Source organism: Schistocerca nitens, chromosome 6, assembly GCF_023898315.1.
Source record: "Schistocerca nitens isolate TAMUIC-IGC-003100 chromosome 6, iqSchNite1.1, whole genome shotgun sequence".
NCBI classification, from domain to species: Eukaryota; Metazoa; Arthropoda; class Insecta; order Orthoptera; family Acrididae; genus Schistocerca; species Schistocerca nitens.
This window is the reverse complement of record NC_064619.1, coordinates 452,266,564-452,289,528: the sequence shown is the minus strand read 5'-3', so window position 1 is coordinate 452,289,528 and position 22,965 is coordinate 452,266,564. Positions and strand designations below refer to the sequence as shown.

The 22,965-nt window shown below is 38.3% G+C and overlaps 1 protein-coding gene across 3 annotated transcripts in view; it reads right to left on the bottom strand.

Moving 5' to 3' along the window:
- LOC126262425 (E3 ubiquitin-protein ligase Topors) overlaps positions 1–14,964 on the bottom strand; it is an 82,295-nt gene extending 67,331 nt beyond the window's left edge. The window contains exons 1-2 of one of the 3 annotated variants that reach the window (XM_049959062.1): positions 14,690–14,964; positions 13,496–13,634 (exon numbers count right to left, since the gene is read on the bottom strand). The gene's annotated coding sequence lies outside the window, so the exon portion shown is untranslated. Of the gene's footprint in view, positions 1–13,495; positions 13,635–13,720; positions 14,102–14,148; positions 14,314–14,689 lie in introns of those variants that run through there. The other 2 variants (XM_049959061.1, XM_049959063.1) reach the window with 2 other exon arrangements.
- Positions 14,965–22,965: the final 8,001 nt, after the last annotated feature.

Below are 22,965 nucleotides of genomic sequence, written 5' to 3'. Positions count from 1 at the left end.
TAACTGGGGGTCTAGACTAGACTTGAGCTTTGACTGCCTCTCACTTCCTGTACCCTTACTTATTTTAAACAGACACATTCACAACCAAAGTGAATCCATTTTTTTTTCCATATTTGTACATAGATGTGTAGCTCATTAGGTAAGTGCCAGACTAAAAATTCTTTTTCCGTCACTTGTCACTTATTTCACCCCTGCCAATGATTTGTCAGTGTGTAAATTGCCAAGCTGCATTACAGTTTTCAGACAATGTTGAACTGTAGTTTCCCTGGTAAATGATTTGGTTAAGTCAATTAAAATGCTGGACATAGGCAAGTGCATACACCCCCTTCTCCCAAATAGGAGAATGCCTAGCAAAGCACATTGGAGTTCAAACCAACCTTCTGATGAAAAAGCATGGGAAACTGCCTTTCATGTTTGCTCAATGGAAAGCAACTGGACGGCTTGGTCATTCTGTGTACTGAAATCAGATGTGAATGGATCTGTATATCAGTGGGCATTGCTATCATTATACTGATCAGGAGAGAACTGTGCTCAACACCCTAATATTCAACACCAGAACAGTCTTTTTCACAATATGAACCACCTGATGACATCAAACTGTGAAATTATGTAAGCTATGTCTAAAACCTAAGATGCGATACTGTTCAATCAACCCAGGAGGACCAATATGTACCATGTCTTCAATTTCATGGTTACATAATGAATAAGACAGGGAGAGTCTTAAACAAATAATGAATAAGACAGGGAGAGTCTTAAACAAATAAGGAATGAGACTTGCCTCCTAGCAAGCTGGAAAAATTAAAAATTGTTAAAACCTGTCAATGAATCTCACCTGAGAGATCAAATTGCAGTAATTACATGGCATAGTCAACACAGACTTTTGCTAATCTCTGTGTTGAACACGCAATGTGATGCACAGAAATTTTGAAAAACCAACAGTGGCTGGGCAATCTCATGATAAAAGTTTATATTTCAACATACAAGGATTCTGATTCATCTCTCAAACTACTATAACTCTGTTACTAAGAAAGAAATTGAAATTGATACTGTGCAAAAACAACAGTAATTGTGACACCAGTTATGAACTCTGCAAATCATGGAAGTAGACATCAGTCAATTTATCTTTTTATTCATTTGCTTTCCACAAAAAACTCAGTTTTCAAAAGCTTTCATAGCTTTAGTCCATAAATACATCACGATACAAAGTTGTATTAATTGCTCTTACCAGTAAAGAAAAATGCATACATTGACATAAACAGTGAATATCAGAAATTGCCCGATTTCTACAACGAAGACAAGTTTATGGCTACACACTTAAAACAGCTTTACAAGGCGACATTACAATTTGAAATCATCTGCTGAATAAGAGCATTTCTATATTAATAAATGTTTCAGGTTATTCTTTAAGATATTTAAATTAGCTAGCTTATTAATTACATATGGTAGTTATTGTACCCGGACTGCAGCCTGCAACCTTTTTATTACCCTTAATTCTGTGAAAATTTTCCTTTCCCCATGTAGTTATGTACACAACTGTTCACTGTATAATGTTCAGCTGGATGTATGAGGTACATAGTGTAGTTGGTAATTATTTTATGTTTTCTGAAAATTCCTCTACAAGGATCTGTCTTTTTTACCTCAGCTATCACTCTTACTGCCATTTTTGTAGCCTGAAAAACTTGTCTGCATAGACTGCTGGTGCCCCATCCCAGATCTCCAATTCAGAATATATTTACCTCAAGGTAACATGGTCCAGGAAGTCTGAGACCCAATTTAGTAAAGACATACGAGGGTTGGAACTTTTAATAGTGACAACTATTTATTTACAGTTTGTCCAAAACAGATACGTGTTTTAAAGTTTTAATGACCTTCAAAGTAGTCGCCAGCATTGTGTATAGCCCGTTGCCAGTGATGTGGAAGTAGTAGGATACTCTTAGCAATGCCAGTTGTGTTGACAGTTCGAGCGGCGCGGTCTATTGCCCGACGAATTTGTAGCAGTTCTGAAGCGAATGCCATGAAGTGTTTCCTTCACTTTAGAAATAGAGTTGAACTCACGAGGGCTAAAGTCAGGGGAGTGCAGTAGGTGGTATAGCACTTAGCAGCCCCATCAGTCAAACAAATCAGTAACAGCTTGCACTGTACGTGCTTGAGCACTTACTCATAAATGGAGTAATATTTATACTTAGGTTATACCTAAGGAAGAACTGCATTGTCACTGTCTTCTCTTTATTTATAAGAATCTTACATAAAGCTGAAAGAATGCCGTAATTGATTTCACTACTGTTGGCAGTAGTTTGCATATCACTGCACCAGCTGACAAAGGACATGTTATCCACACAGCTTAATGACTTAGCAGTTTTGGGATTCTGTTAAATCATTCACAGACACAAGGACAGAAAAGGCCCTAATATATTTCCTTTAGGCACACCACATGAAGTATCCTGTAGGTTAGTTTTTAGCAACTGTCCATTCCTTTTATGAGTTAGCTTAGTGTGCTGTTTCCTGCCTTTTAAATAGGAGGTATGTTGTTCCAAGGCTATTTCTCCCATCCTGCAATGTTATAATTTACGCAATAAAATAGTATCAAAAGTTTTACTCATAACCAGAAAGGTGTCTATTATCTTGTTTAATATATCAAGTATTGAACTTGCTACTGTGTTACCTTACACTTTTGTTTTTTAAAACTATGCTGTAGATTGTTGAATAGATTCTGTTTGATGAAATGTGCCTTGATTTAATATTACTTTCTCTAAAAATTTGTCAAGTTCTGAAGTTAATGATATTAGTCTGCAGTTTTTTGTGTCAGCTATTATTCATTTCCTATTCACCGGCAGAATTTCAGTGATTTTCAAATGGTCAGAAAATTATCCATTACAATGGAAGGTATCTATTAAGAGTTGCTTGTCCTGATATGCAATAGGGCAGACAGGATGACGTGTACTACATCAGGTCACCTGATGTGACGTTGTACGTGAAGTTAAATTTACAAGACTCCTGTTGAGCCAGAGGAAAATCTGCTTGCACGAGTTCTGGTTGCTGCACTTGAAATTGAAGAGACACCAAGTGGGATGGAGAGAATATACCGGAACACACTTTGTAGGTACAATATCTGTAACAACATTCGTGGTCGCCATATCAAACTGCTGTTGTAATGCTTCAGTACTGTTCTACACACACAGTATGCTGGGTTCATTTTTGCTTTGGAATAATGTAAACAGACAATGTTTAAGTGCTAACACAAACAAATTTGCCTCGCATAAATGGATGTTTCATTACATTTCCTTTCAAATTGTTGCCTGATAACTGTACTGCATCATGCGTAATTCAGTTCCTCAAGCAGATGTTGATGAGTTAACCACCTGAACTGAAACCGTCACAGAATGGAAATGGTAAGTTTCCACACATGGGTTCCTATTCAAAATATTACATGTTCACTCACCTCTGCATGTCCTCAAGTCCTAAAGTTTGTAATGGGAATTTCTGAACATCCTGCAAACAGAGAGAGTAAACCACTGGGTGGAGGGTGTGGGGACAGTAGGTTATCGTATGATTCTATTGTCCCCACACCCTCCACCAAATAGTTTCTGCTCCTCTGCCCTGTAACTTACTACAATTCATGCCCCCCGCCCTTGTTCCTCTCTCTATCTCTCTCTCACTCACTCACTCACTCACTCACTCACTCACACACACACACACACACACACACACACACACACACAACCTCTTCTCCCCTCTCTCCTCCTCTGCTTTTCTGCTTCCAGTCCCCCCCCCCCCCAATCTTCCCTCCTCCGTAGCCTCTCAACACTGTCCGAGCCTTGCCCTGCCACCTTCTAGAGTAGTTTGTGCTCACTCCACCAGACAGCACTCTTCTGTTCCCCACCCGCACACTGCTGCCCCTGCCCTTCTTCCAACTGCTGCTTTCATTCTACAGAACAGTTTAAGCCTGGCTAAAGTGGCCAGAGACGGCAGTCATGTCTGCATGAGGTGTACCTGCTTGCATGAATGCACGTATGATATCCCTTCTTTTCTGAAGAAGGCTTTGCCCAAAAGCTTAGTGAGTAACCGTCCTTCCATTGTGCCTGTTTGCAACTCAATGTATCATTTATAGTGAGTAGCAATCTATCCTTTTTGTAGTTGTTGATATTCCAACCTGGCTTTTCCATTGTTTAAAATTCAAATTGGGTGCCCAGCCATGTACTTCATTTGTGCCAGTTGTACTGAACTTCTGTATGAATTTCTCAAGCACTTCTTTTGGGTCATTTATCATTTCATCCTTTCAATGTTATGCTGTTTTGTTCACGATATTGCTGATTCCACACATTCTTCATAAATTATTTCCCAGGATGTATGGAAGATAGACGAATACATATTGTAATTACCATCACATATGAATGTTGTTATTTGTTATCGTCTTTGTGTTATGATGATGTATGCTAGCAATTCTGTCCTCTGGGAATAAAAATGAGAATAATGTTAGTTCCACATCACACGTAGCCCCTGATGAGGATTATGGAAGTTGTCATTCATTGAAAGCTTGAGGTTTTATCTAAATTTGATGTGGCAAGTCAACAGAGAACTTGTGAAACCTCTATTAACTCCTTAGAATTTCTAAGGAGTGTGTCAGAAGGTAGCTTCAAAGGGCACAAGGTCAAACACTACGCTGTAATAGAACTTAAGTATTCTGATGGATATTTCAGCAATTCAGGTGTTGTTTTTATTTCTGATTTCACTGATTAATTTGTCAGTCTCATTCACAGTGGCAGGATACATTTGATCAGAGTTTTGAAGCGGATTCATGGTTTCATCAACACAACCCCTGTGTCAGTCAGGAAAGTGGTTGCCAGGATATGAAGGTTGAAAGTATTTGTTACTTCAGCTTTGTTAAAAATGCAGTGATTAGGTTTGACTTTGCTGATGAAGACTGCTTTTTTTCCATTTTCCCTTCTACTACATAGATGCATCATGGTTGCCACGAGTTAAAAAAAAATAAAATAAAAATAGGGACTTATGTATTTCCAAATGTGTGAGCAAAAATCTTAAGTAGTAACATCAAGATATTTTGTAATGAACTGTTTTTAGACGGAGAAAGCAAGTTAAATGGTACACGTGTTTCATTAAGACCACTGATGTTATTTTATTTCAATAAAACAAAAGACATATGGTGACAAAAATACGCATTTCCTCGGAGTAGCAAGACAGATTTAAAATAGCTTCACTTATTTCATAAATAACCACTTTAGCCAGAAAGAAGTAGGCCCCTTGAAAGAAGTGCATAAGGTGGGAAAAAGTTGTGTAAACCAACACAATAGGTAACTGCTAGTGAAATGTTGGTTCTAGTAAGTTTGTTATTGTCAGGTACTACCCACTATGTTATGTCTATTATTTTAGAGGTATTGTGTGTCCGCCTGCTTAGCTGAGTGGTAATGTGTGCCTAACATGCAGTGGGCCCAGATTCAACATTTTCTCCACTCATGGACTGCGTGTTGTGTTGTCCTCCTCATCATTTCATGATCCCCGACAAGCAAGTTGCTCAATGTGGCGTCACCTAAACAAAGACTTGCAATCTGGCAGCCAAACTGCCCCAGATGTGTCCTCCCTGCCATCAATGTCATTCCTCTTACAGATATTGAGAGTATTTCTTTCTTTTTCTTCTTCTTCTTTTTTTTTTTTAAATGAGTACATAGCATACTAACTAACAGTGACTGCCACTATTTACTACTTCTTATCACCCATACTTTCTAATATATGAAATACTTTCAAAGTGCCAAAATGTAGTACAATAAATAAAATGTCTATAAAATGCTGCACTGTACAATGTACTTCCTGTGAGACAGTCACAATTCCTGAATTCCACTGTCCGTGGCCTCTGGCCTGCCGAGGAGCACTGCAGTCCTGGGTCCATGGATAAAGCATGAAAATCCGCTGCTTTACACCACACATAAACAAGCAGTTCAGTGAGGCTAGATCCGACGGCAGAGCCTGCACATTACTGATCCGTTAGAGATACCTGCAGAAATGGCCTGCAGTTTTGGCCTGTCGTGGAAGTCCCCTCATGCGGCCAGCTACAGGTATTCACGAGTCACAGACACAATGTTGATGAAATGAGACCATGGTGATCAATCCATGCAACAGATAACTTGCGCGAATACTCTGAGAATCAATACTAATGGAAATAGGCAATAACTCACCGTGATGGTGATCACTGACCTGCAGACAGGTGCTTAGAAAAGACAATCACACTCTCGCAACTAAAGTTTCAGCCACAACCTTTGTCAGAAAACGAGAGCACACACACTTTCATATAATCACTAAGATATAACTCATGCACAAACAACCACTGTCTCTGGCCACTGCGTCAATAGTCTCTGAGAATTAGATCCAAACAAACCTTTCATCACGCCTCCCTGCCTCTCATTGGCAACTGCTAGGCTAGTGACAAGAAGTGGTGGCAGCACTGACTGCAAGCTTAGGCGAATGGTAGGAAAGGGAAAAGCATTAAGAATGAGGGAATAGGAACGCAGTGCATGTACTCAGCCGCACCTAGACAGCAACGATGCATGACATCTCAGTAAACAAACCATTTCATCTACTGAGACAAAAACGAGATATTTCCAGCTTTTTTTTCAAATTTCCCTGATTTCCTGAACTTGTGGCAACCCTGTGCATATACAAATTTAAGAACCATATTGCCACTGCAAAAGTGATTATAGCTGCCTGCTTTGTGACACTACCCAAATGCAGAAGTACCTCACTATAATGTGGAATGAGTCAATTAGCTTCTAAAATTACCATTGTGTAATCAATTAGGGTCTCCAATCACATTATTTACAAGAGTAAACAAAAAAATCCTATGCATGTATGCCCAGACACAGCAGACTTCACTTTAAGTTCATATTCACTATTTGAAACAGTATACAGATGCTGTCAGTTTCCAACAATTGCACAGAGGAAATCGGATAGCAACTGTACAAGAAAAACATGTTGGTCCTCATAGCCGATCATCTTTTGATGGTGAACTTACTGCAATCTTTCCGGAGTACTGTAAACTTCACCACTTCCTGCATTCTCAAAAATTAAATGAATCAATAATGAAATGTAGACTAATAAATTACATAAATACACACAACATTTTTAATGAACCAAATTTTGGTTTCCCAAGTAGGAGAAGTACATTGGCCATTACTGAGTTCACAAAAATTGGGATTTTAAGGCCTTAACAACAATGACTCTGTTACAGGTATATTCTTAGACTCGCAAAGTCTTTTGATGCTGTTCACCATAAAATACTACTAAACATGCTATAAGCACCATGTGTAAGAGGAATAGCCAATCTGCAGTTCCAGTCTTACTTGGAAGACAAGGTGCAGAAGATAGAGTTCACACATATGCTGCTGATAAATTTGTCAGACAAGAAACATATAAACATAGGTGTTCCTCAGGATAGTGTATTGGGTCTAATACCATTCCCCAGACAGTATAAGACTTGGAGAAAAAGTTATCTTTGCTAATAACAGCAACATCACTGTCACTGATAAATCACCAGATCTCCTATTAGACAAAGTAAATGAAACCATCAAGATTGTTTATTTTTGGGCAGTGTGTAATAAATTAATACTAAACAGAGAAAATACAAACAGTACACATTTCAGCATAATAGGAGGAAACACAATTATGTCACATTAAGCAGCGATCATAAACTGTGTAACAAACACCATGTTTTTAGGGGTGAGTATTGTGTGTTACTTAAGATGGAATGAAAACACAAAGATGGTCGCAAGAAGAATGTCATCAGCACGTTTTGCTAGCAGGGTCCAGCCATCAGTTTGTAACAGCTAATGTCTTGCAGTAACATACTATTTCTACATACACTTGATTCTCAGCTATGGGATTCTTTTCTGGGGATCGAAGACATGATACAAGGGCATACTTTTTAAATGGCATAAAGGCCCATTAGAACAATAATGAGAAGCATTAGTAGGGCTTATTATAAACAGCTGTTTAAAAAATTGGGTGTCTTTACTGCGCAAAGTGAGGATATCCACTAACCTGTTTTACATATCAGGGAAAAGTACTTCACTAATAGTTCTATACACAATTATCATGGAACAAGAGCCTGCCTGGACTCACATTTATCACGGAAAAACAAACAAAGAAACTCAAAACAGCATTCTCTCTTACGGAATAAAATTGTATAATAAATTGTCTTAGGAGACTACAGTAAATCTGTTTAAAAAGGCAGCTAAAACACTCATAATAATTGTGTAGAGAATTCAGATTAGTGGTCCATAATGAAAAGGGGTAATATTTCCACACTACAACACTGTAATGCTTTTGGGTCATTCCATGTCAGTTCAACCAGGGGCTCCAGCTCATAGTCTCAGATCTGATTGAAATTCAGTACACTAATTCTACCATGTGTGGAACACTCGTGTACAAAGTATTAGTTTCCTCTGCCAATTAGTTTAGAATTATGACTTGTGAAAGAAGGTGGCATGACCCGCAAATTGCAACTCGCATCTGGCAATCTATCTTCAGACCCAACTTCAGGTCTTAATAACTTTGGAACTATTCCACACAGTCCAGTGAAATTTCTACAACCCAGTAACATCCACTTAGAGAACACACTCTATGAATCAAAACACCAACAACTTATTTCTGAGGGAAAATAAAAAATTCCAAAATGTGATTAAAAAAAACGTAATACGTTAAAAGGTACATATTGTAGGTGCTCTCTATGTCAAATATAATTCACTCAAAAAGGGTATAAATTTTTTTGTGGTAAGCTTAATGTGGCCTAAACACACACAGAACTCATCATGCCCATATCAGTCACAAAAACTGAGTTACATGCACACGAAAATACAAAAATTTGAAAAATTACCTGAAAAACATTTTCTAAGCGTGGTAGCACAAAAGGGTCAAGTGATATCCAAGCCAAATTTCAAACACTGCATGAGTAGACCATAATATAATATGTGGCAAAATTTCAACTTGTTATTGCAAGGCATTTGTGTACAATAAAAGTTGACATATATGTATTTGGTTACGTTTCTTTTAACATGATTTAGCAAGTAATAGTGATGATGCAGACAGCTTGTTTCAGATAAAGCTGCAGCAATTGTTGGGAATCATTAAGAGTTGCTAAAAAGCAGACTAGAACATGTTAAAACTGTTGCAGGCACAAGGAGCCATCAACACTTCTCTCCAGCGGACTCTGACAATGTGCAGATGAGCAGACTGTCCGGTTATAACTATAGGTTCATGCACAACATGTGTCTTCACAGAGTGTCTGGCTCAGGATTCAGAAGCAAAAGCAGCAACATACAACCAGGTTGCTATGTTATTGCTGTTTATGATGACAAATGGTACTTAGGGTGTGTTGCAGAGTGCTGTGAAGCAGAAGGTGATGTATTTGTGAACTTCATGGCACCAGCAGGACCAGCAAGATCATTTCGTTGGCCACATTTGGCAGACAGGTGTTGGATTCCTTTTGAACATATTCTTATGACAGTTCCAGTTCCTACAACAGTGTCAAGAAGACAGTACAACTTGACACTCAGTATACAGAGTACAGTGGCTAAAGTGTGGGAGAACTTCTGTTCGAAGGACAATCGACTGGTTTTTAGCAGTTAAGGTGCAGTCAACATTAATGATAGGTTGTGTTAATCTGTCTATATGTTGTTGCTTAGTGATTAAACAGTTGTGAGAGAGGATAAGAAGAGGCAGAACAGTTTACGATATGTTTTTACAAAATTGTGTTGTGGAACAATGGCCACATCACCATATACATCTGTTAACTTGTACACAAATGTCTTGCAATAACAAGCTGAAATTTTGAGATATATATCATTATGGTCTACTTATGCCGTGTGTGAAAATTGGGTTGGATACCACTTGTCCCTTTTGTGCTACCACACTTATAAAATACATGTTTTTCAGGTAATTTTTCAAATTTTTGTATTTTCATGTGCATGTAACTCAGTTTTTGTGACTGATATGGGCATGATGAGTTCTGTGTGCGTTAGGCCACATTAAGCTTACCACAAAACAAATTATACCCTTTTTGAGTGAATTATATTTGGCATAGAGGGCACCTACAATATGTACCTTTTAACAAATTACATTTTTTAATCACATTTTGGAATTTTTTATTTTCCCTCAGAAATATGTTGGTGTTTTGATTCATGGAGTGTGTTCTCTAAATGGATGTTGATGGGTTGTAAATATTTCACTGGACTGTGTGGAATAGTTCCAAAGTTATTAAGACCTGAAGTTGGGTCTGAAGATAGAATGCCAGTTGCGGGTTGCAATTTCCGGATCACGCCACCTTCTTTCACAAGTCATAATTCTGGAACTAATTGGCAGGGGAAACTAATACTTTGTACACGAGTGTTCCACACATGGTAGAATTAGTGTACTGAATTTCAGTCAAATCTGAGACTGAGCTGGAGGCCCTGGTTGAACTGAAATGGAATGACCCTTTTGCAAGAAAACCATGTGCCAACATGTATAGTGGGGGATGCTGATGCAGTTTTTCAGATGGACTGAGGGGAGAACATGAAGACATGCATGACAAATACTGCATGTGTTTGAGCATGGAGTCAGTTTTCCAATCAGACAATTAGCAGCTCATGGCTCTGGAGCCACCAGTAGGTGTGCAGTGACGAAGGGAAAAATTGTTAATATCAAAGAACATTGTACAACATGGACCACCTGCATGAGGCATTGCAGTTGTTAAGATATTGACCTCACATTCGGAAGAATGGAGTTTGTCCTGTCCTGTCAGCCTGGTTTAGGTTTCCTATAGTGTTCCTACAACACTTCAACCAAGTTGCAGGACAGTTCCTTCATCAAGGTCACAGCCAACCATCCTCATAAAGGATACATACATTGAGGTGACCAAAGTAATGGGGTGCCTCCTAACATCACATCAGAACTCCTTTTGCCAGGCATAGTAGCCTACAGTAATTCGACATCGCATGTACTCAACAGGTCAATGGAAGTCCCCTGCATAAATATTGAACCATGCTGCCTCTATAACCATCCATAATTGTGAAAAGAGTTGCTGCTGCAGGATTTTGTGCACGAACTGACCTCACAATTACGTTACATAAACATTCGATGGGATTCCTGTCGGGCAATCTGGGTGGCCACATTGTCCAGAATGATCTTCAAACCAATTGTGGCCTGGTGATATGGATCACTGTCACCATAAAAATTTCATCTTTGTTTGGGACCATGAAAGGCTGGAAATGGTCTCCAAGTGGCAGAAAACAATGATTTCCAGTCAATGATGGGTTCAGTTCAGTTGGACTACAGGACCCAGCCCATTTCATGTACACCATTATGGAGTCACCAACAGCTTGTACAGTGCCTTGTTTACTGCTTGGGTCCATTGCTTCATGGGGGCTGCACCACACTTAAACCCTACCATCAGCTCTTACCAAACAAAATCATGACTCATCTGACCAGGCCACAGTTTTCCCGTCATCTAAGTCCAACCACTGTGGTCATCTTCCAGGAGAGGCACTGCAGGTGATGTCGTGCTATTAGCAAAGGTACTTGCGTGGGTCATCTACTGCCACAGCTCATTAACACCAAATTTCGCTGGACTGTCTTAATGGATACATTCTTCAAACATCCCACATTGACTTTGTGGTTATTTTACAGTGTTGCTAGTCTGTTAATGCCACTACTCACAGCTGTTAAGTGAAGGGTGTCAGCCACTGCATTGTCTGTGGTGAGAGGTAATGCCTGAAATTTGGTTTTCTCAGCACACTCTTGGCTCTGCGGATCTGTGAATACTGAATTCCCTAAAAATTTTAAAAAAAGAGTGCCCCATACATCTAGTTCCTACTACCATTCCATGTTCAAAGTCTGTTAATTCCCACTGTGTGCTCATAATCTCTCACGAAGCACCTGAGTACAAATGACAGCTCCACCAAGTTACTGCCCTTTTATACCTTGTGTAAGCAATACTATCGCCATTAGTACATGTGCATTTCCCCATCCCATGGTTTGTCACCTCAGTGTATATATTCCGTGTGTATGTACATTTTTTGAGATGTTTCTTCTCACTATATTATGATGAGAAACTGAGTATCTTTGGTAAGATGATCCCTGGATGAATAAATAAACAAATAATAAAGGTACGAGACACTGTAGTAAAAGGTTATTTTATTTTTTTATGACTGATTTTGTGTAATTTACTTCAGAAAAACATCCGACAATGATTTGGTTGTTACATAGCCGAAACTGGTAATCACTTGTAAAATTAAAATTAATATGATCTGGACTTACATTTTTTATTTGTATTAAGATGTTCCAGCAGAATGCCAAGAAGTCAAATTAGTGTCAGACATTCTGTACTGTGTAACAAAGGTGACACCTGTTGATGGTCTAGATAGCCTAAATCTGATACATTATCAAATAAATACTATTTTGTAGAATACTAGGAGTATTTCCTACATAATATAACTGTCATGTTTTGTCAAGTAATGCAGGAAAAATAAGTTATTTCCAAATTAGAAATGGCCCCCTTTGATGTTGTCATAATGTCACACACTAACAATAAATACAGACCTTGTATAATCAATGTGTTAATGTGTATTTCACACTCAAATCAGTTTGTTTCAGAAACTCATGATCAAACTGTAACATCAGAACCTCACCGAGATCACATTATTTTACAGCCAAGTGGGCTACCATCACACTTCATGCCAGAGTATCTTTCTTTCTATACATCATTATTACGTTATGAATAATGGAGTTAATGATTAGTCCTACATTTACAATTATGCTTTCTAATATTTGTCTTAATTGTGATATGTAGCCTATCTAATAACACATTTTGTAACATTGTGCAATTAGTACTTTGTACCCTTAACATAAGAATGCCTCAAATCACTACTCTACTAGACAAAATGAATGAACTTATGCACGAAAGTTAGTTTTTTTTGTCTTCGGTCTATGTGGCACACATAAAGAACTAATGATGTCCATACATTTCCAGAACGTGCTTCTTTTCTCATTCAAGTTATTTTCACTGTGCTTAAACACAAGAACATACCCACTCACAAACAATAGCCTCCTTTGATGTTGTATATTTTTATTTTTGGTTTCCAAGTAATATCAACACTGATGAATTTATATTTTATATCCTGGTTTATTGGGAACTGAAGATACAGCCTTTTTATGCAAGTGGCCATCGATATATAGTATAACAACAAATGGTTCTTCATGAAAACTTATTGTCTGACTTAGCAAGTGCTGCAACTTATTTCATGAGTACACGTATTAACATTTCATTCAGTGGCTAGAATATTACATTTCTTCACAGACATGTTACTTAATCGCATGTGTACCTAGTTAGCAAACTAGAAGCATAATCAAAATATGTTGACTAGGTAATGATGAGATATATAATTTGCACAGCTTACTAAACTATAATACACCTACATCACTAATACTGCACAAATATGATTTCACACATTACCTTGTATGATATCTCGGCACTGTTTCCTACGCAAAATTCATGTCAAAATTAAGTGGTTAGGGTGAAACGGCAGCATTGAGCCGAGCAGTCTCCTCTAAAAAAAACAGCAGCTGCCACTTTCTTCTTCCAAAATGAAATTCTGGAATACGATTACGATAAAATAAACATACAATCAACAGCTGCTGCTGTTATATCCACAACATAACTATAAAAAATGTAACACACTTATCTGTTAGCTACAATTCACTACCAACACAGGAAGACATGCCAAACACAATATATGAAAACTGATAACTTGGCGGCATACGGCACTTCACTGATGACAGATGAGAGGTTCACCTATGTTAGCGTAACTATCTTTTACTTGGACAGTAATGACACTGGAGACCGTAATACGCTCTGTCTTTCACAGCAACACTAACCGATATACATTCATAACACATAGAAAGCCTATAATACAATGACATGAATTGTAATTCTCTTATGCAAAGCCTGAGTAACGATGTCCGCTCTTTTCGACACTGCATCTTTCTGGCACTTTCTTATAATATCATGAAATACAAATATAATATCATGAAATACGAATAAGTATCCGATTTTAAAATCTCAAACAACGCAGCCCCATATATTCTGTTTGGCTGTGTAACACTTACACAAAATATAGGAAACGGCGCACAACTATGCGGAAAACGGGACCAGCGATTGTTTATATGTACAATGCACAAAACACTCTGATACTTGAATTAATATAAATAATCTTATTCCAAATAACATCAGCTGGAACCTAACATCTCAAACACAAATCCATCAATCGCAAAACTTTCACACGACGGAGAAAGACATCAAACTTTTTGGTGCACCAACGAATCTTTGACCTTCGGTAAAAAAATAAAAACATAATAAAGCAGGAAAACAAACTCCTTACTACGACTAATTACGTAAGTTATTAATGAAAGTTTAACTAAATAACAAATTTATTGCATTTGACTTTATTAAACACAACTGATAAATATCTACAGTAAAGATAAAACAGTGAGAAAAATAAAATAATTTAAAAATGAAACGTGATATATTTATCCTATGTGAATCAAATTCAATGAAAAAGCATATACTATAATTTTCAGAATTTTGAAGCCGAATTTATCATGAAGCACTGAGTTGAATCGATGAATTCATCTGCTTTAGGCCAATTACCTTCTGGCATTAAAAAGCTGGAGGCCAATTCTGATTTCAGTCACGTCACCGTCACGTCATGTTGTATTCACACTGTCTGTGTCACGTTAAGTCACGTCAAGTCAATTCAAGTCACGTGATCTTAACTCACATGGCTGTCCTCAGCTGTCTTCAGTCTATAATAAGTAATAAGAAGTCACAAGGATCAACAACAAAGAACGAATAACCACGATGCAGAACAACTGATACCAACCACGAAAGCCACGATCTAACGAAACAATATTATGAAAAGGAAAGTTGCTACCCATAGCGAAGACGTTGAGTTGCAGATGGGCACAAGAAGAAGACTGTCACAAATAAGCTTTCGACCAGTATGGCGTTCGTCAAAAATAGACGACAGATATCGATACACACGCACGCAAACGCAATTCATACACACACGCCTGCAGACTCGGACAACTGAAGCTGGCTTCGGTTGTCAGAGACTGCAGTCACGTGTGTGTGTAAGTTGCGTTTGCTTGAGTGTGTGTGTGTGTGTGTGTGTGTGTGTGTGTGTGTCGTCTATTTTTTACGAAGGCCATACAGGCCGAAAGCTTATTTGTGGCACTCTATTTGTTGTGCCTATCTACGGCTCAGCATGTCCGCTATATGGTGAGCAGCAACTTTCCTTTTCATAATATTGTTACAGTCCATCGTCGATTTTACATTGTTTGATTTTTGCATGACGATCTAACGAAAGCATGACAAAAAGAAGTAACAGTGATAAGAGAATGGGAGTGTATTGGGAGGAAATGCGCATAAGGGCCACGTGATCGACAACACACTGTGACGTCATCCATCAAAACTTTGTTACCGAGGAACCCAGACGGTGCCTTGACATGACGCGACGTGACGTGACGTGACGGCCAGTGGGAATGCCGCCATTGAAGATGCATTGTTCAATCGTAATGTGCCGTGACATGTCACGATATGACAGCCAGTGTGCATTGGCACCTACTTTCCCGAAATTTTCAAATTGATATGATGACATTTAGTCTCTGGGTAGTATTGAAAACAGCACCACACATTTTAAATTACGAAGTGATTTAGGACCCAATGAGACAAATTCACAATTTCCGTCACATCATGACACATTAAAACATTTCAGAATGCATTTCAAATGGCGGCATTCATGCTTGCTGTCACATCACATCATGTTATGGCACCATCAAGGTTTCTCGGGAATGAAGTTCTGACAACTGACATCAGCGTCCGCTGTTGAGCAAGTAACCCCAAGCACATTTCTTCTCAATGCACAGATACCCTCTCATCTCTCCCATACTTTGATGTGATGTGATGTGATGTTACAAGTAGTGTGAATACACCCTGATGTGACAGTGCTCTGATGATCAGTGTGAATTGGCCTATAATTAGTACCATTAAATATAGCCAATAATGAAGGAAAAATTATACCAGGTTGTACAGTGAGTGTCAAAAAGCTCTGGGGCATCTGAATTTTTTAGCTAATTTCAAACTTAAAATGACATGACACAAAATGTGAATACACCCTCATGTGGTAGAGCTGTGATGTGAAAGACATAATATTCATTGAGAAATATCGGTTTTTTGACTCAGCTTCATAAATGAAAGTAAAATTTGTATAAATCTTTGTGGAACGTAAAAAAATTAGATGTTTTGACCCAGAAGTGTATACAAAACAAAATGAAGGGCCAGTATTATTGGTCTTGCCTGGCTCATCCTAGAGCCACGAAACTCGTGTAGTGCTGCCACTATTTTTTGCTGCTATGCAGCGAAATAGTCTCACTGCCACAGATGTCGTAGCAGGCCACAGACGCTAGAAGGCGCAGGGCAGACCAAAACACCTTTGCAGCAGATGCAGCAATACCACCAGCCAGTTACCACACTGCAGGTAAGGGGCCAACGCTCACAGTACCAATGATGCAGCAAAACGACAGGCCAACCATGACTAAAGCACGCTAGTTGCCACACCTTCTGGCCGCCACCTTGTTTTGGTATATGTGGCTGGAAGCAGCCCTCAGCACAAGTGGGCACCTACCTTATAAATACCCATCTTTTCAGCCAAAGGCATCACAATCTGGGAGCACTAATGAAGAGGATATGTCCACACCAGGTGAGTGGGTGATATGGTTTTGCAAGCTGCCACCATAAGACTTTAACTCCACCAGCAACAAGCCGACTTCTGGTGGTCTAAGCCCGCTCCCATTTCCTTGGTGCCACCTTCAGACTCATATCAGGCACAGGGACTTCCGACTTTGACTGGAGAAGTGCAGCCATCGATCCAACCATATTTGTGCAGGAAAACAGATGCTGTACACCTCCACTCCCACCACTGGGGCTGTCTTCCTCCGTAAGAATGACAGTGGCCTTCTGTATCTGAGTTATGGAGTTGCAACGGTGTGGTGCACATACTCCTGTGGACATCCAATGTAAGTATTTCTGGCTATGTGTTGCCTCTACACCACCAGCCTTGCACTGTAAACATGTGATGGGTCGTTGTTGTTATGGAACAATGCAATGAGTGCTGTAGCTTGTTTTAGAAGAAAATCTGAGACTGTTAATGTCGTTTTCTTGAGCAACGACTTTACTAAATCCTGACAACAAACTACTATCCCAACTCAGTCCTGCCACTGTAGACATCACCCATACTGGCTCTCTAAATTCTGGTGTTAGAAACATTTCCATGACAGACATCATCAGCTGCCAGACCCAGCGTCATGTAGCATACATTTAGGAAAAGTGAAAAACATGAAAAACGTTTAGATATTTTTTAATTAAAATATTACCATTTGAAATGCATTTGAGTTGGTTATAACTATTGATGTGCAGGAACAAAATTAGATGAAAGATGAGCTAGAAATGATAAAGGAATTAATCATTAGATGAAGAATATAAAACATATAATACTGTTGTAAAGATAATAAAGAATAAGAAAAAATACACTCCTGGAAATTGAAATAAGAACACCGTGAATTCATTGTCCCAGGAAGGGGAAACTTTATTGACACATTCCTGGGGTCAGATACATCACATGATCACACTGACAGAACCACAGGCACATAGACACAGGCAACAGAACATGCACAATGTCGGCACTAGTACAGTGTATATCCACCTTTCGCAGCAATGCAGGCTGCTATTCTCCCATGGAGACGATCGTAGAGATGCTGGATGCAGTCCTGTGGAACGGCTTGCCATGCCATTTCCACCTGGCGCCTCAGTTGGACCAGCATTCGTGCCGGACGTGCAGACCGCGTGAGACGACGCTTCATCCAGTCCCAAACATGCTCAATGGGGGACAGATCCGGAGATCTTGCTGGCCAGGGTAGTTGACTTACACCTTCTAGAGCTCGTTGGGTGGCACGGGATACATACGGATGTGCATTGTCCTGTTGGAACAGCAAGTTCCCTTGCCCGTCTAGGAATGGTAGAACGATGGGTTCGATGACGGTTTGGATGTACCGTGCACTATTCAGTGTCCCCTCGACGATCACCAGTGGTGTACGACCAGTGTAGGAGATCGCTCCCCACACCATGATGCCGGGTGTTGGCCCTGTGTGCCTCGGTCGTATGCAGTCCTGATTGTGGCGCTCACCTGCACGGCGCCAAACACGCATACGACCATCATTGGCACCAAGGCAGAAGCGACTCTCATCGCTGAAGACGACACGTCTCCATTCGTCCCTCCATTCACGCCTGTCGCGACACCACTGGAGGCGGGCTGCACGATGTTGGGGCGTGAGCGGAAGATGGCCTAACGGTGTGCGGGACCGTAGCCCAGCTTCATGGAGACGGTTGCGAATGGTCCTCGCCGATACCCCAGGAGCAACAGTGTCCCTAATTTGCTGGGAAGTGGCGCTGCGGTCCCCTACGGCACTGTGTAGGATCCTACGGTCTTGGCGTGCATCCGTGCGTCGCTGCGGTCCGGTCCCAGGTCGACGGGCACGTGCACCTTCCGCCGACCACTGGCGACAACATCGATGTACTGTGGAGACCTCACGCCCCACGTGTTGAGCAATTCGGCGTTACGTCCACCCGGCCTCCCGCATGCCCACTATACGCCCTCGCTCAAAGTCCGTCAACTGCACATACGGTTCACGTCCACGCTGTCGCGGCATGCTACCAGTGTTAAAGACTGCGATGGAGCTCCGTATGCCACGGCAAACTGGCTGACACTGACGGCGGTGGTGCACAAATGCTGCGCAGCTAGCGCCATTCGACGGCCAACACCGCGGTTCCTGGTGTGTCCGCTGTGCCGTGCGTGTGATCATTGCTTGTACAGCCCTCTCGCAGTGTCCGGAGCAAGTATGGTGGGTCTTACACACCGGTGTCAATGTGTTCTTCTTTCCATTTCCAGGAGTGTATATGAAGCAGATAAAAAACTTCATTTATTTGCAAAAGAAAGAATGTATGCAAATGATTCTTTATTAGGAGCAAAAAATTCTGCAACTGCTGTTAGATTAATAGTGTATGGAAAATTAAAAGGAAGAACGGATTTAAATGTTGAAAAAATGAATAGGGTTTATAAAAAATTGTTTTCTATTTTTTAATCTATATAAATGAATAACTTTTCAATTAATGATATTTTGTTACCTATTGGCAAAACTAAACTAAAATAAGTTAAACTTAAATGCAACAATGAACAATGAAATCTGATTGAATCATTTGTAACTGATGTTCAAAATAGAAAGAAAGAGAAAAAACATGTGGGAATGTACTTGTTTCATTAACTAATCCTGTTGTGGAAAAGACTGTCAATATTTAATGAACAAAAAAAACACTTCGGTAACTTTTTACTATTATTATTAGCCACATTATGTCATTTAGCAGCAATTGGTTCACTTGCTGGTGGTTCTGCAGCATTTCTAAATGCAGAATTAAATAAGAAGAAATGTAATAAAGAATTATAAGAACAAAAAAGACTATTTAGCCGTGGAAAAGAAGGAAAGTGGAGTAAAAAAATTGCAAACAAATAATTTAAAAATTTAATAAGTCTTTATCAAATTTTGACATACCGGATGAACCAAAAAATTTAGAATGTGGAATAGTAAATTTAGATATTTCTCATTTGTTGTAACTCATTGGATTTGTTATTATAAAAATAATGATGTAAAATTTGTTATTGATTCATATGGAGGAAATATTCTGAAACAGCTAGTTAAATATTTGAGAAAAATAATCTCTAGCACAATATCGATACAAGTAAAAAAATCGATTAAGTAATTTGAGGACATTTGTATTTATTTGTTTTCAAATTATAATGCATGAATTATAACTTATAATGACTTAATTTTAAAAATCAAAAATATTCAGTCATCAGTAGACTAAAAAAAAAGACTTTCAATCATGAGAACGAAAAATCGAAAATACTCAATGATCAGTAGACTAAAAAATAGTTTGTAGAATTAAATAATTTCAAAAAGAATTAAATAACATTTTCAAAGTAACTAGTGGTTACATTGGTTTTAAAGGTAGAAGAACTGCAAATGTAAATGATATAATAGATGCCAAAGGTGTAGTGAACAAACATTATTTACAAAATGAATTTTCAAATCTTGTTACAAGTATTCTATCAGTTTTGAATTATATTAATAAACAAGAAATAAGTAGTTACTAAACAAAAAAGGAAATTGAAGATGTTATTTCAGAAATTAATGTAACTCCACAATTAAATGAGGCAAGAAACTTAATTATGAATAATAAGATATCCAAAGAATTGATTTTACTTTCATGACTGGAGGTGAACCAATAATTCTACAATTTCAATACATATAATTTTTTTTAAATAGTTGTTGTTGGTGGTTAAATCATGAACAGAGATTTAACACCTAATAATTTTGTATTTTTATGAGCATATTTGACAAAATTTGCAAAAGAACAACCGGTAACCAATCGATCAATATCATTCAAAAATCAAATTTTATAACTTTTACATTAAAATATTCTGTTCCAATTCTTATAAAAATAATTGTATTTGGTGAAATAATGTAATTATTTTGTGTTCCATATAAATGAAGGAAGATTATCATATTTACAGTTTGAAGTGCAAGAAGTGTACTGAAACACTTAATCCTCATAGATTAAAAACTGAAAATGGAAAACAGAGAACTGTTGGAATTTGTGCAGTATGTAAAAGTAAAAATAGCAAATTAATTAAAAATTTTTGTGGGTGATGGTCTAAATATTTGTGAAAAATTTATCAACGAATTATAGAAACAAATCAGAAAGAATTTAAAAAAGAGAAAATGTTATTGCTTTTGGAGTTCATGATTTATGGCAATCTTGTTTAGTTGAAATGGATTCTGGAAAACTGAAGGGAATCGAAAATAAATAATGGTTGTAAATGTATATTAACTGTTATAGACATTATTCAAACTTGTGTTGGGAATTCCAGTTAATGATAAAAGAGGTAACAACGTAGTTGATTGTTTTGAATAAATAATCTATCAGAAATAAAAAAAAATGAAACAGATAATGGTAAATGATTTCACAATAAAGAATCCTAAGAAGTAACAAAAAATTTCGAAATTAACCATTATTCAACTTTTAGTGGATTAAAAGCAACTTTTGTTGGGTGATTAAACAGGACATTGATAGAAAAGATGTGGTAGAAATTTAACCTTCAGGGAAATTATAAATGGACTGACTTTGTTTCTAAATTGAATGACGAATATTATAACACAAAACATTCCGCACTAAAACATGTAAATAAAGAAACCAAAATATCATATTGAAAATTGATTAAGTAACAAATTTGCTAGATACTGAACCTAAATATAAAATTGGTGATAAAGTTAAAATAAGTTAATTCAAATGAATTTTTAAAAAAGGATATACAGCATATTGCTCAACAGTAATGTTTGATATTTAAGATGTTATTCATTCTAATCCTATCACACTTAAAGTGAGAGATTTAAATGGCAAACAAATGAAAGTACTATTGAGAACGAAATTTCCAGATGGTTTCCCCATTGAAAAAGTTTTAAAAAATAAAGCTATTCAAGTATATGTTAAATGAATTGTCTTTGATTATTCACTGACAGGAATGGGAGAAAGAAAAACAGTAGAAGAAGAATGGGTAGCTTTGAGGGGTGAAGTAGTGAAGGCAGCAGAGGATCAAGTAGGTAAAAAGACGAGGGCTAGTAGAAATTCTTGAGTAACAGAAGAAATATTAATTTTAATTGATGAAAGGAGAAAATATAAAAATGCAGTAAATGAAGCAGGCAAAAAGGAATACAAACGTCTCAAAAATGAAATCGACAGGAAGTGCAAAATGGCTAAGCAAGGATGGCTAGAGGACAAATGTAAGGATGTAAGAGACTGATCTCACTAGGGGTAAGATAGATACTGCCTACAGGAAAATTAAAGAGACCTTTGGAGAAAAGAGAACCACTTGCATGAACATCAAGAGCTCAGATGGAAACAGAGTTCTAAGCGAAAAAGGGAAAGCAGAAAGGTGGAATGAGTATGTAGAGGGTCTATACGAGGGCGATGTAGTTGTGGACAATATTATGGAAATGGAAGAGGATGTAGATGGAGACAAAATGGGAGATACGATACTGCGTGAAGAGTTTGACAGAGCACTGAAAGACCTGAGTCGAAACAAGGCTCCCGGAGTAGACCACACTCCATTAGAACTACTGACGGCTTTGGGAGAGCCAGTCCAGACAAAACTCTACCATCTGGTGAGCAAGATGTATGAGACAGGCGAAATACCCTCAGAGTTCAAGAAGAATATAATAATTCCAATCCCAAAGAAAGCAGGTGTTGACACATGTGAAAATTACCGAACTATCAGTTTAATAAGTCACAGCTGCAAAATACTAACGCGAATTATTTACAGACGAATGGAAAAACTAATAGAAGCCGACCTCGGGAAAGATCAGTTTGGATTCCGTGGAAATTCTGGAACATGTGAGGCAATACTGACCCTACGACGTATATTAGAAGGTAGATTAAGGAAGGGCAAAACTACGTTTCTAGCATTTGTAGACTTAGAGAAAGCTTTTGACAATGTTGACTGGAATATGCTCTTTCAAATTCTGAAGGTGGCAGGGGTAAAATACAGGGAGCGAAAGGCTATTTACAATTTGTACAGAAAGCAGATGGCAGTTATAAGACTCGAGGGGTATGAAAGGGAAGCAGTGGTTGGGAAGGGAGTGAGACAGGGTTGTAGCCTCTCCCCGATGATATTCAATCTGTATATTGAGCAAGCAGTGAAGGAAACAAATTCGGAGTAGGTATTAAAATCCATGGAGAAGAAATAAAAATTATGAGGT